This window comes from Dermacentor variabilis, chromosome 3 (assembly GCF_050947875.1).
Source record: "Dermacentor variabilis isolate Ectoservices chromosome 3, ASM5094787v1, whole genome shotgun sequence".
Lineage (NCBI taxonomy): Eukaryota > Metazoa > Arthropoda > Arachnida > Ixodida > Ixodidae > Dermacentor > Dermacentor variabilis.
The window spans coordinates 221,095,791-221,113,405 of NC_134570.1; the positions used below are offsets into that span (position 1 = coordinate 221,095,791).

Consider the following 17,615-nt stretch of genomic DNA (forward strand, 5'->3'; position numbering starts at 1 on the left):
ATAGCAAAACATACATATCTGCGCATATGAGCCGTATTGTTTCACCCCGAGACGAGTCAATATGAGCAGCCAAGCCACGTAAACAACTGCAACTGTGATCCAGACCCATATATGTTACGGGCTGCTACTACCGATTCTCGCTTTTGTTTCACTTCATCATACTTACAATTTGCGCGTACCATAAAGTATTAGAGAAAACGTTGCTCAGCATAAGCCCTCACTTATAGGCCGTGTAGCTATCTCGCGAAAACACAGATGCCATCGCTGACACTGTTGGTAACTGAGCGAGTTTATGCTGCTGTACCAAATGCACTGTCTCTACTTTCCCGTTTGACACGGAGGTAAAAAGTGCTTCTCTGGAATTAAGAAATGTGTCAGCATAACACACACACAGACCCACCATCTACGCGAATGCAACCGGCATAGTCAGGAACGGTGACCAAAGTACAAGATGTTGGTACAGCACTGTGTCACCGCTTGCCGCTTATTGTGTACATCCCACAAATCCCACAACTGAACTATAAGACCGGTTCCCTTCGTCCTGACTTCTTATTTTTTAAGTTCAGATCCATCGGTAGCAGGTGCACGAACTCGACGGGGTGAGGCCTAACCCAACCTTCGCTAAACAGGATCAACATTGACTCAAACTTCACGTGCACAGCTTGAGAGAACTGAAGCTTGTGCAATTATACTTCGAAGGCATGTCGACGCATTTTGACTGCGAATAATTGCATATACAAGTGAATGAGCTGCAGCTATTGTGTTGTTGGTTAGATGGCTGATCGCGTAAGGTTCCGTCAAGCTATCATATGGTCAACAGGCTTATTTTGTCGGTGCTGTCAACAAGAAAGCCCATCGCGCTGTATAACTCGCACCCGTCTGTTGCATCGTTGTTGGCCTATTATGGTCAAATGGTCTCAGTGACACAGTGCTGAATAGTCATCCAAGCGTCGGCGTCAGCGTCTTGTCGGTCTCGTATCGACCCAGTGTTCCTATGCCTTAAGAGTACGTGAAGTCAGGCATGTGCTGCCATCACCAGCAAGAGCGGGCCAACTTTGCAAGAAGACAGCGTCAGCAATGTGTTTTTAAAGTGTCGCCCAAGTGTACACTTATTAAACAGTAACAGAACAACAAAAAGCAAAGTTCAGCTTTGCAAAGTCCCAAGGTTCGCTGGCGCTGGTAGAACATGGACTACACAGGAAACCCTCGTTAACTCGAAGTTGTAAAATCCGAGAAACATTTCGAGATGAGCGGAGTTTCGAGCCAGTAACAACCAGCACTGCTAACAAATACTACACAGCACGAGGGGAGCTTTTGCAATAAACGCAGAATTCTCAGGAAAAACTGAATTTTATTATTTTGGAATGAACTGGGTGATGCTTGCCTGCTTTGCGTCACCCGCCGTGGTTGCTCAGTGGCTATGGTGTTAGGCTGCTGAGTACGAGGTCGCGGGATCGAATCCCAGTCAGGGCGGCCGCATTTCGATGGGAACGAAATGCGAAAACACCCGTGTACTTAGATTTAGGCGCACGTTAAAGAACCCCAGGTGGTCAAAATTTCCGGAGTCCTCCACTACGGCGTGCCTCATAATCAGAAAGTGGTTTTGGCACGTAAAACCCCATAATTAAATTAATTATTAATTGCTTTGCCTTGGCATTCGGCGCGAGAAAACCGTCTTCGAGCTGCTGAACGCACCGCATGAGTCGTTGTTCGTCGCCGCTGCATTCAACTTTGTTGCGGAGCAAGCGTAGCAAGTTTCTTGTTTCTGCAGTTGTCGGCACTTCTCTAGGTTGTTCTTCGTCAGCATGATCACCGTCATTCACTGCCATTTCAACAATGTCGGCGACAGACAACATTCCGGTAATGGGCACGTCCGCCTCGTAGAGTGCGTACTCTTAAAAAGTGATTTCGGCGTCTTCGGCACAGTCTGTAGCTTTGCGAACTTAATAATAATAATAACCTTTATTTTTTTGCATCAACGTGATGGGGTAGGTAAGGGGAAAAAAAGCTGAAACAGACAGCTTGACTAGTTCCCGCCCCCCCAAAGAAAAAAAAAACACATTCCATAAAGGCAGACAGTTCAGCTATCGACAAGAAATAAAAACATTTTTTGATTGTACAAAAATAATACCTATAACTGCAAGCATCTTTGTGGCGTATAAATATGCACATTCCCAAACATGTGAACATGTAACTGTAGTAATGACATTACGTTTTTAGGACACTGCTAAAAGACATATGTAAACATCATACACACAACAATGGCTTATGAACATCTGCATAATGGTATATCACGAACATTCATCACTAGATTTTACAATGAAAAAAGAAAGAGTTCAGGAAGCACGTCAGAAGACAAACAGAAATTTGATGTGCATACAATTATACAAACAAGAACAATGTTCAGGGAAATACAACTGAGGCAGAAAAGAACAATTTTAATTGCTGTTTCGATGTATGTTCTAGTTGTATAGCGTGTCTGTGACAAAAATTTAATAATTCTGGTAGTTTTCTTTTCATCATTTGGTGTCCATAGGTAGTTCTACACGTCTCTACGTTCCAAAGTTCCCTACTACGTGTATCGTATAAAGGAGCTTTCTTTGACAGAGAAGCTAAAGGTGAGAGAAAGTTTATGTTTTCTTTCGTTGCATGTTTTCGTCGCAAAGTTCATCGCAATCACTGAACTCGTCTGGCTCGTGCAATTTCTCGAGCCAGACACGCTCAAGCCTTTTGCGGCGAGGCGGTGGTTGCGCCAGCTGTCTGCAGCCCCTTCATCGACGGTGCTGCTTTCGCCGTGGATAGGCTTCGAGGCCACGTTATTTCTCTTTTTAAATCGTTCAAACCATCCATTGCTGCAATTGAAGTCTGTGTGGCCCATCTGCAACGCCAGAGCGTCTGCCTTCTCCATTATCATTTAGGTTGTCACGGGAAGGTTGGTTGCCCTGACATTCTGGAGCCACAACATGAGTGCTGCTTCGACGTCCGGAAATTTCAAAGCCCCAGTACGCTTCCGCTTGCTGGAAAAGCTTTGCTCGAAGCATCCAAGACCTTCTGCCGAATCTTCAGAACTGTTGAAAGCGTCGACAAGGGGGTGCCGAATTCTTTGGCGATGCTTGTTTTGGACCTTCCTGCTTTCTCCGCTTCCTTGATTAACGCGACTTTTTTTCTCCAGCTTCGGAGATTTACACGGCTTGGGGCATCGTCGTCGTCCGTTGACCACACCACACACACACACACAACGAAAAAATCGCAGTCAACGTGTCGTGCGCATAGTGCGACGAAACAGAGAAGTAACAGAACCGCACATGCAAAATCACCTAAGAGCGCTCGCACGTGCGAAGTGCGGTGGACCGGAGCCCGCTGGAGCGACTACCCAATAAAACCCAGGAACCCCCGCCATGCCCCCGCGCGCAAGCGGCGCACACCACGTGACCGCTTCCAAGGTTACTTGACGCGGTTGAAGGAAAACGGCTGCGTCCGCGGGAATATTGTGTTCACCCGTATTTATTCCAATTTAGGCCGATAGTTCTTTTTTTTTTTTTTTCAAATGATCATATTCCGAACTCTAGGGTCGGCTTAGAGTCGAGAATTTTTAAAAACACGCCAGTTTTTCATTGAAACTGCTAAATATTGTGCATAGCTAGCGCCATCTAGAAAAGTCAGTATTGCAGCCGCTACTCGCCATGCCAGTAGCCAACCGTACACATGCGAGGTCGCCATTTTGACCTGTGTCGTGCTGGCCATAGAGTTACTATAGTGACTCTAGAGGACAAGCTACCCATAGGGCCCATGCATTGAAATCAGGAACCGCAAGAGCACCGCCATGTTGCTACGCGCCGAGGTTGCCAGCTCCTGAGACGCGTGCTAGACTTGGTGACAGTAATCAGTTTTAATCCGGCAACAGTAGCAGCATAGCAGCTCGGCGTCTCGCTTGTAGTGTCGTGATGTGTGCGTGCAGCCGTGTGTTTGGGCTTTTTAAGTTGGTTTTTTATTCTATGTTGCGGGACGGTGTGGGTATGGTCCATGTTGGCCGTACAGGTGGCAGTTATGCAACCGAGGGATGATACTGTTGAAGTTTCCGGCGGTATGCGGATTTCAGCGGTCACGCCTGTTGCAGGAGTGTCACTCGACGAGGTTACGAGCTCGAAGCTGTGGTCAGATTCCTCGCTGGCGTTCCGTAATTCTCTTCGCACGGGCGCGGTATGTTGCAAAAGCCGCTTTCGCGATCTATCGTCGCAATGCTAGATCGGGTTTTTTAATTATTATAAGTACTGATCCAGCTGTAGGGCACGTGTAACCGACAAACGGAAATCTCAGGAGAGCACCTGAGATTATAATAAAGTAGGCGGCGCAGGAACACCACAGGGCACCCAAGGGACAGTGGGGGGATGAAAGCTCGAAGCAGAACGGTACGTAGGTTGGGGCCGCCGAGGCAGGTGTGTGCCAGGGAGTGTTCGCAAGGACAGCTCCCTGGCACGCGCAGCAGTGCCTCGCAAGGTCGAGATACTTTAAAGGTATCTGCGCCCATGATCTTTCTTTTGCCTCGGTGCAGTGAGCACGATTAACGAGAATAATATGGAGGGCATCCGGTGCAGTCGCGAATGCGTCATGACAAATGTAGCTGGCGTCGCCTGGTGTGTGTAGTAATATCAGAGTTGGTTGTATGAACTTTATGCATAATACGCTTTGTTACGGTACCTTAACGGAATGGGTCTAGAGGACGGTGTTAGTACATTTTTTCGTACCGCCCTAATCCTATACCCCCCACTATAGACACACACACATACCCCCTTTTTTATATATACATACAATTCCTTGCCATGACGGATCACAGCCTCCTTTATTTTTGAAAAATAGAGAAGGCTATGGACCGATTGACCAGTTCAAGTTGTCAACTTGTCAGTAACTGTCATGGGAATCACTGTAATAAACACAATTCCACGATCGAATTGTTTACTTTCATTTTTTTGTTGTAACACTGAGAACTACATAGAACTTTATTTTGTATATGTGAGAGAAGTATGTGGATATCACGAGCTTAAGCCAATGTGCGATACACAGACAAAGCAGCTGCTACAACATGAACTGCATTGAGGGCCACACAACACATACGTAATTAAAGGTGCAATATATAGGGGGAAGCTTCAAAATACGCTCTGTAGCACTTTAAAGTATAACATACATTGTATGTGTACAATAAATGTTCAAAAATACAATGCATCAATGTCCAATTTGCCTTCAAGTTTATTATCAAGTTCAAGTTTACTGAAGTTTATTATGAGCATATGTACAACAGGAATCTACTGACACACCCGCAGTCAAGGTGGCTGTTCGAGGTGTGCTGGCTGCCTCAGTGTAAGAAAAAGAAATTGGGTGAATGTCGACACCAGTACCACTGCTTCTTGCCTCTGACCTGCATGTGCCTCCGCGGCATCTTTGTGCACAAGTGTGCTGGCGTGGCGAGGCGTAGGAGTCATCCGAGAGAAAGAGTATCGTTTACATGGAGAAGTGGCTGTTCACGTTGCCTGTCGCTTTCCCTCAAATGTTTCCTTGGCGACTAGGGTGACACACCCGCAGTCAAGGTGGCTGTTCGAGGTGTGCTGGCTGCCTAAACGAAAGAAAAAGCAAGAAATTAGATGAATGTCGATACCAGTGCTATTGCTTCTTGCCTCTTACCTGCATTTGCCTCCACGGCCTCTTGGCTTGCGGATTCTGTATGAGGGAGATGCTGTTGCTAGGCGTAGGCATTGTCTAAGCAAAAAGAAAAGGCCATTCAAATGGGGAATTATGGAAATAAATGCAGTTATGTCTGCTTCTTGCACTCTTCTTGCCTAAAAGTTTTCAAACATAGTGTCCAGTATGCACCAACACTTTGACTGCTTCTGCTTTTTACCTGCAGGTGTTGCTGCAAGATCCTTAGTATGGCTGCGTGCAGCATTGTAACACTTGGTGGAGGCATTTGAAGTGGTAGCCAAAAATATAAAGAATCATCCTTGTCTGCACGAATGCTTTCAATTACTAAATGCAGTGGTAACTATCACTATTAGTGCAAGGCCCCCCACAACTATGCGGCAAGTGCCATAGCTCGAAACTGAATTTTTCCTTTAGTGTTTCACAAGGCGTCTGATATGTCCAGATCAGATGGGATGTGTTTTGTTTTTATTTATCCCACTGTGGAGAGAGCATCATTAAATTGTTTTTTTTTATTTTTGCTTGTCTTGTTTTTTGGTTTATTTCTGAATTTATCAAGCAGCAGTCTCATGATGCTAAAATGACTTATGTAATGGCATTCAGCTTTTGTTTTCCAGAAAAACAACGCATTTCCTGATCCATTGTTTGACATCCCCTCACTCGCATAATTTTGCAGAGTATTCTACCTATATTGACTTGCTTGACCTCCACTAAAGAGTCTTGCATTTTCAAATACGACTCTTTCCTTAAAATCATTCGACACTTCTCATAATTTCTGTACCTTGGGCTTCTGATACTCTGCATTCACCATTTTTGCTTGTTTCTGACTAGAAATGTCTTCTTTAATTTAGAGCTTAAATTTTACCTTTGGAACACACGGAACGGCTTGCCATTGCATATCTGCATAAAAGGGAAACATGTTTCATTAAACATTTCCAAAATCCAATTGAAGATTGATGAATGCAGCTTGCAGTGTGATTTGACTGAATGAGTCATAAAAGTAACTCATCTCACTTGGTAAATTAAAGCACATATTAGTGTGACGTACAAGATATGTTACACTAACGTGGTGGGTTCTCTTGCTTATACAGCAAAATAATCGGTGTGCGAGAAAAGAATTATTTTGGCATACCCCTTGTACACACTGATTTAAGGAAAATGAGCTGGAGCTGTCCACATGATGTACTTATTTTACCTGCGAGTATGGTCAACAAAAATGTGTCCCAGCCGCTTAGTGGTATTCGGGATTATGTCAGTATTGCATATGTGCCTGTTGTCTAAAATAATTGAATTTTGAAAATGCTCGCAGGGATCTGATGTGCATATCTGCAGTTTATGGATACATGTAAAAGACTCAGTATCAAGTGCAAGTGAACGGTCCCACAGGCCCGGCTCGATCATGCAAATAGATTCGCTGCACAAATTTGTGACCAGAAAAGATATTCCACATGAAATGGCATGCAAGGAAGTGTTGAAAATATTGCACAGTTAATAAAACGCCTACGCTATTAATATGTGGGTTGATGCACTCGTTATGCAAAACGGAGGTGAGGCGTGCAGACAGGACACAAGAGTAGAGTATTTACAAGCAAACAACACGAACGCCGCCCACTTCTCTACTCTTGTGTCCTGTCTGCACGCCTCACCTCTGTTTTGCATAATGACTCCTTACCAACTAGCTCAGCTTTCTGTCGTTCTAAGTCTCGATGCACTAGATTTCGTCCGCATTAGGCACTTGCCTCTTGATTACTTCGTGGCACAGAAATACTCGGCATCAGGCTGTTTTTCTGCTGTGGCATTTGTAGAAGCATGATTGTTCAAAGTGCAACAATTAAACAGATTCTTTGAGTTGCTTGTGGCTTTGCCAGTACAATTCCGGTGCGCTGGTCCGCCTGTCCAGCAATTTCTTACTGAAGGGAAACCTGCAAATGAAAACACCGCTCCGCATGCAGAAAAATGCTCTACAGTGACGCTTCTCAAACGATTGTGATGCACCACAAGAGCTGCCTACTCGCGTGATATTCTCAACAAGGAGATACATTCGTTTACTTTCATGTGAAGTTATATGCCAGAGCACTTCGGGGCTTCGGTGGCACATAAGGCACGAGTTTGCCATAGCGTCCGATGTCGACGCGCGATCGCATGTCAAACCTAAACTGTACGAAACTACTGCGCATCCAAAAAACAGATTCGAAACCGAAATTTGCGTCATCCTTTATTGCATGAATGTGTACATTGTGATTTACATAAGTCACGGACTTAACGATCGCTTTCTGTAAACTTAATATTAATATACCACCTTCATAAAGCCACCAGGTGTGCGTTTTTAGATGACAAAGCATAAGGTGACCTGTACTCCTTTTCAGATCTTTCAATAGTAATTGCGCTGGCCACATTGACCAGTAGCAACAGGGCGGCGCCCTAGAGGTTCCCACTTTTCCAGCCCAGCTTTTCCTCTAGAGTTGTTCTACTAACTCTATGGTGCTGGCCATAGAGTTTCCTACAAAAATTACTAGAGGGAACTCTGGCGCTGCAGTCATTGTCCTACCATGGGAATGATGGGAAGTACATGGATTTGTCTGATCTTCGTGCTTGTGGATTCAGACGTTCTTGTGGCTTTGTTTATTGCGCTATATAAATCTTATTATCGTATATTTCAGCGCAATCTATATTCTTCAAAGTGCAGAAGACGCCGGGAACGCGTACCATTGCTATTAATTGCAAGGATTGAGCTTGTCCAGGTGGTCAAATTGAAACGCGCCAAGCGTCTCAAGGCACTGGCATGCCCGCGATCAATTCGCAAGGGCGTTTCATTCGCTTGTCGATGCATGCGTCCGTGGCTTAATGGTTTCAATATCAGGCGTCTTCGCTAGAGGCCCTGTGTTCGAATCCTGAAGTCTGGCAATTTTAATGATGCTTATTTAATTATTTATTACGCAATACACTGTTGAAAATGACGAGTTTACAAAGTCACGAAGCCGGTTTGAAGCCAAAAAGACGATGTTTAGGCAAATCCATGTACTTCCCATAATTCCCATGCTGGGACAACCGCTCCCATTGCAGCTCCCGTAGACACTAGCGCCAGAGTTCCTTCTAGTAATTTTTGTAGAAAACTCTATGGTGCTGGCCGTATCGGTATGCGGCATGGTGTTATCGCGATGGCACCGAGCAGGAGATGCCACTACAGTTCCGCTTTCAAGCGAAAAGTTGGAATAGCCGCAGAGGCATCTTCGAACCTTCAAGCTGGGCGGGACTTCGGCGTCAACGAGAAAAAACGTCCATCATTGGAGGGGACAACGACAGCAGCTCTTTGTGTGCGCCGCAACAAGGATGGCATTTAGCGGACCAAAGAAAGGCCGTCACCACGAAGTGTAGACAGTTTTGACCGACTTCGTTCGGACGCAGAGAGCAGCTGCCCTTCCAGTGACAACAGAAGTGCTCCAAGCGAAAGCTAGGGAACTTTCGAGGGAGCGAGGCCTAACGCCAAAGGATTTCAAAGCCAGCCAGGCTTCAGAAATTCATGAAGTGCTTCGGCTTCAGCCTCCGACGTCGCACTTCAATCACCCAGAAGCTGCCAAGCGATTTCGAAAAAAAGCTGATAGCTTTTCAGCGTTACGTGCTGCGAAAGAGAGAAGCGGCAGGCTACAACCTTGGGCAAATTGGCAAAGCCGACCAGATGGCTGTGTATATTGATATGCCAGTGGCGTACACCGTGAATGAAAAAGGTGCCAGGGAGGTGAAGGTGCGCTCTGGGGGTTACGAGAAGCAGCGCGCAACTGTCACGCTGTGCTGCACAGCTGATGGACATAAACTCCCTCCTTATATGATATTTAAAAGGAACACTGCCTGCTCGAGAAACTTTCCCAAGAAATGTCATTGTGCGGGCAAGTGAGAATGAGTGGATGACGGGTGCGATGGTAGAAAACTGGGTTAAGATTGTGTGGCGACGGCGTCCAGGAGGCATTTTGACAAACGGACGGACGGAAAAAACTTTAATGGAAAAAGGACCTGCGAGGTTGCCAGCCCGGGCTCAGGCCACCCGGGCATTGTGTGCGGTGAGGCATAGCCTTTCCACCGCTGCCCGGGCCCGCTGGATAGCCCATAATTGGTCGTGTAGTTCTGAGCTAGTCAGAGCGCTTAGCCATCGCTCCTCGAGAAGGTCCGGTTCTATCTTGTCCTCTACGTATACTGAACTGATCTGTGTGCACTTCCACAAGATGTGTGCCATGTCTGCGTGTTCATGTTTGCAGAGCTTGCAGCTTGCGTCTGGATATTGTGTTGAATTTATTCTGTTTAAGTGTACTGGGTTTTGGAACGTTCTGGTTTGCAATCTTCTCCAATCTGTTTCTTGAGACCTGTCGAGTTGTTTGTGGGGTTGTGGGTATGCTTCTCTTTGTTTCGTGTAGGGTGTCAGTATGTCGTGGTACGTGACCAGTCTGTCCCTGCCGTCTGTTATCGCTTCTTCGTCGTCGTCGCCTCCTCCGTCTTCTCCATCGCCTCCGCCGCAATCCTTCTCCCTTCCCCGGGGGTTGCGGGGTGTTGTGCCGTCACTGTCCGTGCCGCGGTGGGTTAGTTTTCGCGCGACTCGGTGGGCCTTCTCGTTGAGGTTGGGAGGGGCATTCATGGTAACTTCTCCCATATGTGCCGGGATCCATTTGAGGTATTTGGGTGTAATTGTGCCGTTCTTAAAGTCTTCTGCTCTGTGGTTCAGGATTTTGGCCGCCTCGGTGGAGACCCAGCCCTTTGTGAAATTCCTAATAGCCGTCTTGGAGTCGCTGATTATTGTTCTGTATTGTTGCCGACCGCTGATTATAGCCAATGCGATTGCCGTTTCTTCCGCTGCCTCCGACGATCTAGTCCTTACGGAGCCCGCAGTCACGGTCTTTCCTTTCGTGCATACGACCGCCATTGCGAAGAGGGAGTTACCTTTGTCAGCGCCGACACCACCATTGTCGTCCCTGTGTCGGGGGTACCGTGCGGCGTCTACGAAGAGCACCCCCTCCCGCGCGCCGTGGTTTTTGAGAATCGTTTTCGTGCGGCATTTTCTTCTCTCGACATTGTGCACGGGGTGCATGTTCTTCGGGATATTTTCCGTGTTGATTGCGGCTCGGACGTCTGGGTGAATCTGCATCTTGGGGCCGTTCATTCCGTGGTAGTTTATGCCGATCTTTTCCATGATTTCTCTGCCCGCCTTGGTTCCGGAGAGTCTTTCGAGTTGCGCTATTCTCTGTGCTTCTGCGATCTCCTCCAGCGTGTTATGCACTCCGAGTTGTAGTAACCTTTCGTTTCTTGTGTATCGGGGGAGACCCAGTGCTGTTCTGTACGCTTTTCTAATGAGCGCGTCGATCCTGTCTTTCTCGGCCTTGTTCCAGTGGACGAATGCCGCCACGTACGCGACGTGGCTGATCGCGAAGGCCTGAACGAGCCGCACAACGTTTCTTTCTTTAATGCCCCTCCTGTTGTTGGAGACTCTCTGTATTAGCCGAATGGCCGCCGTGACTTTCTTTTCCAGGCGTGTTATAATGTCCGTGTTTGTTCCCCTGGCTTCGATCCAGAGACCCAGAACTCTAATCTTTTGGACCATGGGTATCTCCGTGCCTTTCCTCGTGGTTAATCTGATTCCCCTTTTGTGTAGTTCCGCTACGTCCCTGGACGGTTTGCCGAACCTCCTGGGGCGGTAGAGCAGCAGTTCCGATTTTTCCGGCGAGCATTCAAGTCCGGTGCCCTCTAGGTGATTTTCGATTGCCTCCACCGCCCCTTGAAGTCTGTTCTCCATATCACCCTCGCTTGCGTCTTTCGTGGTCCAAATCGTAATGTCGTCTGCATAAACGGTGTGATTAATGCCTTCTATTCGGTCCAGTTTTTCCGATAGTCCAATCATGACGAGGTTGAAGAGCATCGGTGACACGACGGACCCTTGCGGCGTGCCAGCGCTGCCCATGTCGACCTGGATACTCTCCTCCTCGTCCAGTCTGATTCTGGCTGTTCTTCCCGTAAGGAAATTTCAGATAAAATTATACGTTCGTTCGCCCAGGCCGAGTTGCGCGATTCTGTCAAGTATGGCCGTGTGCTTGACCCTGTCAAAGGCCTTCTTTAGATCAAGTCCAAGTATTGCCCTCAAGCCCCGCCCCGTGGTATCTATGACTTGCTCCTTTAGTTGTATCATGGCGTCTTGTGTAGAGAGCCCTCTTCTGAAGCCAATCGTGTTGCTGTGGTACAGGTCGTTTGACTCCAGGTAGCCGTTAACTCTACTCAGGCAAGCGTGCTCCATCACTTTACCAACGCAGGAAGTGAGAGAGATCGGCCGCATGTTCTGTATTTCTAAGGGTTTACCTGACTTCGGTATGAGGATCATGTCGGACCTCTTCCATTCGTCGGGTATCTCGCCATTCCGCCAGCACTCGTTGATGTAGTCTGTCAAGCGGCTCGTTGCCTGGTCGTCCAGGTTCCGGAGCATCTTGTTGGTCACTTTGTCGGGGCCCGGAGCCGACTTGGTCTTGATGGTCTGCAGGACGGCCTTGATTTCTTGCTGGGAGAAATCTCTGTCGAGGTCTTCGTTGGCAGAGCCCGAGTAGTTCCGGTGTTCAACGTCTGGAGGTCTCTCAAGGTAGAGCTTGACGATTTCATCACCCATTTCACGGATGTTTCCTTTGTACTTGTGTCTGAGCTTGGTCATTTCCGCTTTCGCCACTGTCTTCGTTCCCGACGGGTCGAGCAGGTGCTTGAGGATCTTCCACATCTTGCCCGTGTTGATGTTGCCGTCCATGGCGTCGCATACCTCGTCCCAATCCTGATTGCATAACTGGGCGCAGTGTGCTTCGATGGTCTTGTTTAGTTCCGCGATTTTGCGCCTGAGATTTCTATTGTGTTTTTGCCCTTGCAGCCGTTTCTGGATGGATTTTTTGGCTTGTACGAGGTGCGCGAGCCTGCTGTCTATCCGCGGAGAGTGACCACCACCATTGTCGTCGTCTTCATGTTCGCGTCGAGCCTCCCAGTCGTCCCACTCCATCTCGGTCGTGGCCTTTTCTACGTCTCGTAGCAGCTCTCCGTTCCATTCCTCTATGTTTCTTATGGGTCCCTGTTCTTTTTCGTCTCTGATTTTGCGGAATTTGTCCCAGTCTACTAGCCGGAACTTATGTTTTATTCCCTTCGTGACGCGGGCCTCTCCTAGGGCTATGCTGAGTATCCTGTGATCGCTCCCCAGGTCCTCGAAGGTGTTCTCCCAGGTGATTCTCCCGGCTCTCCTGCATAGCGTTAGGTCTGGTGTGGTGTCCCTATGGGGGCCCGCACCCACTCTGGTGTGTGAGGCCGGCTCGTTGAGAAGGGTTAGGCCGGCCTTTTCTATGAGGTCGGCCAGATTTTTTCCCTTCTTGGACGAGTGTCCATATCCCCACTGCGTGTGTGGAGCGTTGAAGTCCCCTCCGATGACGAGCCTGTTGTCGCCGGCGATGGTCAACGTTTCGTTTATTAAATCTTCGAAATTGTGTGTTAGGCCCATTTTGGACGGGCTGCTGTAGACGTTCAGGACGAAAGTGCTGCTCTCCTTCTTGCTGCGTGGCACCACTTCTATGAGGATGTGGCTAATGTCCGTAATTTTTCTCATAATTCTCGGGATCGCGACCAGTCCTTTTTTGACTAATGTGGTCACGACTATGTCCCTCCCCGTCCCTTTTGTGCGTTCTTTGTGGGTGGCGTACCCGGCAATTTTGGCGTGGTCGAATGTTTCCTGGAGAATGATTACGTCGGGCTTTTGTCTTTTTGCGGTCAATTTAATGTGTTGTGTCATTGTTGCTTTTTTGTTTGAGAAGCTGCGGCAGTTCCACTGCCAGATGACGAGTCTTCCCTTTTTGGTGCCCGCCATCTTTATGAGAGCTTCTTCTCCAGCTCTGCGAGCCGCCTGTCGTACTTTAGGGCCTGCGCCTTCCTCTCTGCCTCGCTGTCACTAATGCGCGCCGCCAACATCTCGAACATTTTCTCCATTTTGTCAGAGAGTTTGTTGAGCATGTCCTCAAGGACGTCAGTTTTTTTTGTGCTAGGTCGGGGTCTCTTGACCTCCTGTACCGAAGCGACCTGTTCGTTGGTCTTGGTCTCCGGGATTTTACGCTTGGCGCCCAGTGGGTGTGCTACAGCTGCTACCATATCCACTTCCTCCTCCATTGCTTCGGTGGATGGGGTGGAAGACGGAAGCGAAGGCAGCTGACGGGGGCGACGATTGTGTCTGCATTTTGGTAAGTATTTCATTAAGTGTTTTCTGTAGTTCGTCAATTTTTTTGGCTGATTCGCTGTTTTGTTTTTTTGCCTTTTCTAGCTCCTGTTTGAGTAGCTGGTTTTCCATTCGATATTCCTTCACGCGTTCCTCTATGTGATCGTACCTGCCCCTATCGTTACTGGTATTACCGGACCTTCCCGATTCGCGATTGGCCACTACGTCTGACCAGCTCACCTTTGCTGGTGTCGTCTGTTCTTGCTTCTTCCCGTTCGAGTCGGACTTCGTCCCCCTCGAGGTGGATATGTATCCACTCCCGGTCCTGTCCCTGTTCCTGGACCTGGACCTCGAGGTCGGTCGTCCCCGCGCTCCCGGCCTTGATCTGGATCTGGATCTGTCCCTGGACCTCGAGATCGGTCGTCCCCGCGCTTCCGGCCTGGACATGGATCTGGATCTCTCTCCTTGTCGTCGACTCTTACCGTGGGCACTAAACCGACAGTATGAAGGCTGTGCTTGCCCAAGTGAACATGGATCTCGCTGTCATACCGGGCGGCATGACGGGCCAGTTGCAGCCACTTGATGTCTGCATCAACAACCCTTTCAAGGATCGTCTGCGGAAATATTACACGGACTGGTTGGCTGACGAAGACCACATGCTAACAGCAACGGGCCGCATCAAACGTGCATCACTATCGCAGCTGGCGGGCTGGGTAACTGCAGTGTGGGACAACATCCCAGGTACTTTGATCGTTGCTGTCTTTAAAACGTGCAGCATGTCTAATGCGCTTCACGGTACCGAAGATAGTGCACTGTTTGAAGGTGACAGTGACAAGGAACACAGTGACGACGACGTTGAATGAGCTCTGCACGTTCAGATTCAATAAATGCTGTTTGCATATTGTGAACGCAGTCCTCGCTTTTTTATTCGGCCTACATTCGAGGTTTTTTTTTTTCTTCGGACTTTAGGGGGTAGGCTTAGAATCAGAGTCGGCCTAGATTCGAGTAAATACGGTAGTAGAAGCCAAGTGCTCACTCGGAGCCTCTGTTGCCTTTCGGTAATGGCCTTTGCCTTCAGCTGTCCCAGTCAAAATTTTTAGATATCCGTATTACGCCCAAAAAATGCTTCGAGATAAACGGGAGCAAATACATAACACCTATGGCTGGGGAAGGTGCGGTGTGGAAAACTTTCGACTTAAAGGGAAGCTGAAGAGGTTTTAGAACTGGAAGAGTTACCGTGGTTTCAAAGGCTGCCACAGTATAATTCAACTCCTGAAGTTATTTCCTCGATTGTACACGTAGCAGCGCTGCAATTGCCGTTTAAATTTTCGGTGAAGCTCCTCTCCCCCTCGCGCGCCAAGCGCAGTGGCAACAGACGGGGCGCGAGGATGACGTCAATACAGAGGTCACGTGAGCGCTCTATTCAAATCACGCAACCCGCCGATACCTAAGATGACGGCACAATCGTCTTCACTATCAGAGCCAGTCAAGAGATGCGCGGAGTCTCCCACTGACGCTGCGGCTTGTTTTTGCTAAATAAAGCGAGTAGCGGTAACTTCTGGCCTGTTAAACAATGGTTTGCGCATTCAGGGGGTTAAAAATTGTAATAAGTCACTGAAAGTTCTTTTTTTTTTTTTAGGGAGTGTTCAGCTACCCTTTAATTGATATTTCGAGATATGTGAGTACGAGTTAACGAGGGTATACTGTATTTTCACGCTCACAACATGGACTATTTCAGGTCGTGAGCGGCACCACTGTGATAGCCGTCTGGTACGACCTCATAGTGGAGTGTGCCAGTGCTCCAGATGATCTCGAAGGGGCCCAAAAGCAGCGAAAAAAGCTTTTTGCTAAGTCCTCGTCACCGTATTAGGGTCCAAACATGGTCGCCGTGCTAGTACTCAATGTATCGTCAAAGGTTGTAGTGTCGGCTGTCGGTCCTCTGCTGATTCTTGATCTGTAGGCAGGCGAGCTGTCGGGCTCCTTCGGCATGCTGGAGATAGGTGGCAACATCAAGGTTCTCTTCGTCGGTGACGTGCAGCAACATGGGGTCGAAAGTCGTCAGGTTCCTGCCGTAAACCATCTTAAACGGCGTGATTACGTTGTTTCTTGCATTACCGTGTTGTAAGTAAAGGTTATGTACGGCAGGACGGCATCCCAGGTCCTGTGTTGGATGTCAACGTACATTGCTAGCATGTCGGTGAGGGTCTTATTCAGGCACTCCGTAAGACCATTCGTCTGCGGGTGGTAGGCAGTTGACCTCCTGTGGCTTGTCTGGCTGTATTACAGAATGGCTTGGGTGAGGCCTACTGTAAAGGCCGTTCCTCTGTCGGTGATGAGGACTTCTAGGGTGCCATGTCACAGCAGGATGTTCTCTAACAAAGAATTTCGCCACTTCGGCTGCGCTGCCTTTCGGCAGAACTTTCGTTTCAGTGAAGAAGGTGAGGTAGTCCATCGCCACGACAATCCACTTATTTCCGGTTGTTGACGTCGGAAAGGCTCCCAACAAATCCATCCCAATCTGCTCAAATGGTCGGCAAGGAGGCTCGATCGGCAGTAGTAATACTGCTGGCCTTGTCGGTGGCATCCTGTGTCGCTCTCGGCATGTCTTGATGTAACAGGCGTCGGTGGTGAGGTGCAGCCAGTAATATCTTTCCCATATTCTCAATAGCGTCCGGGAGAAATCAAGGTGTCCAGCAGTCGGACCGTCATGGAGGGTATGGAGTACATCTGGACGGTGTGTTGAGGGAACAGCAAGAAGGTACTGGCGTGGACTGGTAAGAAGGTCTTCTTCACGGGTAGGTCGTTTTCAAGAAAAAAACGAAGACAATCCTGGCCTAGGGATAACGTCGGTGATTGAGCGACGAAAGGGGGAAAACGCTACGTGCTAACAGATACGTATGCAATAAGCTGGTACGATTTATGCAGATACAAAATGCATTATGTTCAATTCCCGCTGAGTGGGGGATTTGACTTTACTACTTTTAAAATGAAACTGCTGTTTAGACGGGTATGGTTTAACGAGGTTTTACTGTAGCGGCATATATGTGTGTGTGTGTATATATATATATATATATATATATATATATATATATATACAATAGCGTCAATCACAGTAGACTATATATATAGTCTACTGTGGGGTTCTCCTCCGTCCTCTTGGGACAAAGGAACGACCACGCAGTAGTGCAAACAATCACAAGGGCATTTATTGCACCTTTCATGGATCAATGCCAGCTAGCCGAGTTGCTATCCACAAAACATGCCGATGGGCGCGCGACAAATCTAGAAGTCCGACTCACCGCGACCGGACAGCGAGCGAATATGTTCGCCCCATGCTGGATCCCAACGCCTGGTCGTTCGCATGTACGGTCACGCGAACGGTGACGTGTTTCAACGCGGCCACGCGAAACGGTCTCGCAGAAGCTTGGATCGGCGCACGCGCGGCACGGCACGTCCGCACTGCTTGCTGTCCCGAACCAAAGAGAGCAAGTGCCTTACTTTCGGCGCCCAAGTAACCCTGCCTGTCGGCGGCATTAGCAGCGCAACACTTGCGCCATCTCTCGTACTGCGCCTCAACCACTCCTACCGCCGCGGGTGCCAGGCCACGCGGCGAAGCCGGATTACAGGAGACGCGCTATGCGGGAAAAACATTTCAGGGGGACGCACGAGAGTCGCGCATCCCCACATCCCCCCAACCTTAAATCACTACATATTCTGGTGA

At 48.3% G+C, this 17,615-nt stretch overlaps 1 protein-coding gene and 1 long non-coding RNA gene across 4 annotated transcripts in view; one reads left to right on the top strand and one right to left on the bottom strand.

Moving 5' to 3' along the window:
* LOC142576651 (DIS3-like exonuclease 2) overlaps positions 1 to 17,615 on the top strand; it is a 318,054-nt gene that overhangs the window by 281,167 nt on the left and 19,272 nt on the right. The window lies entirely within an intron of this gene.
* On the bottom strand, positions 5,256 to 6,065 carry LOC142576652 (uncharacterized). The gene is made up of 2 exons (XR_012826910.1): positions 5,677 to 6,065; positions 5,256 to 5,608 (listed from the first exon to the last, which is right to left on the bottom strand). It is a non-coding gene; the product is annotated as an uncharacterized LOC142576652 (long non-coding RNA).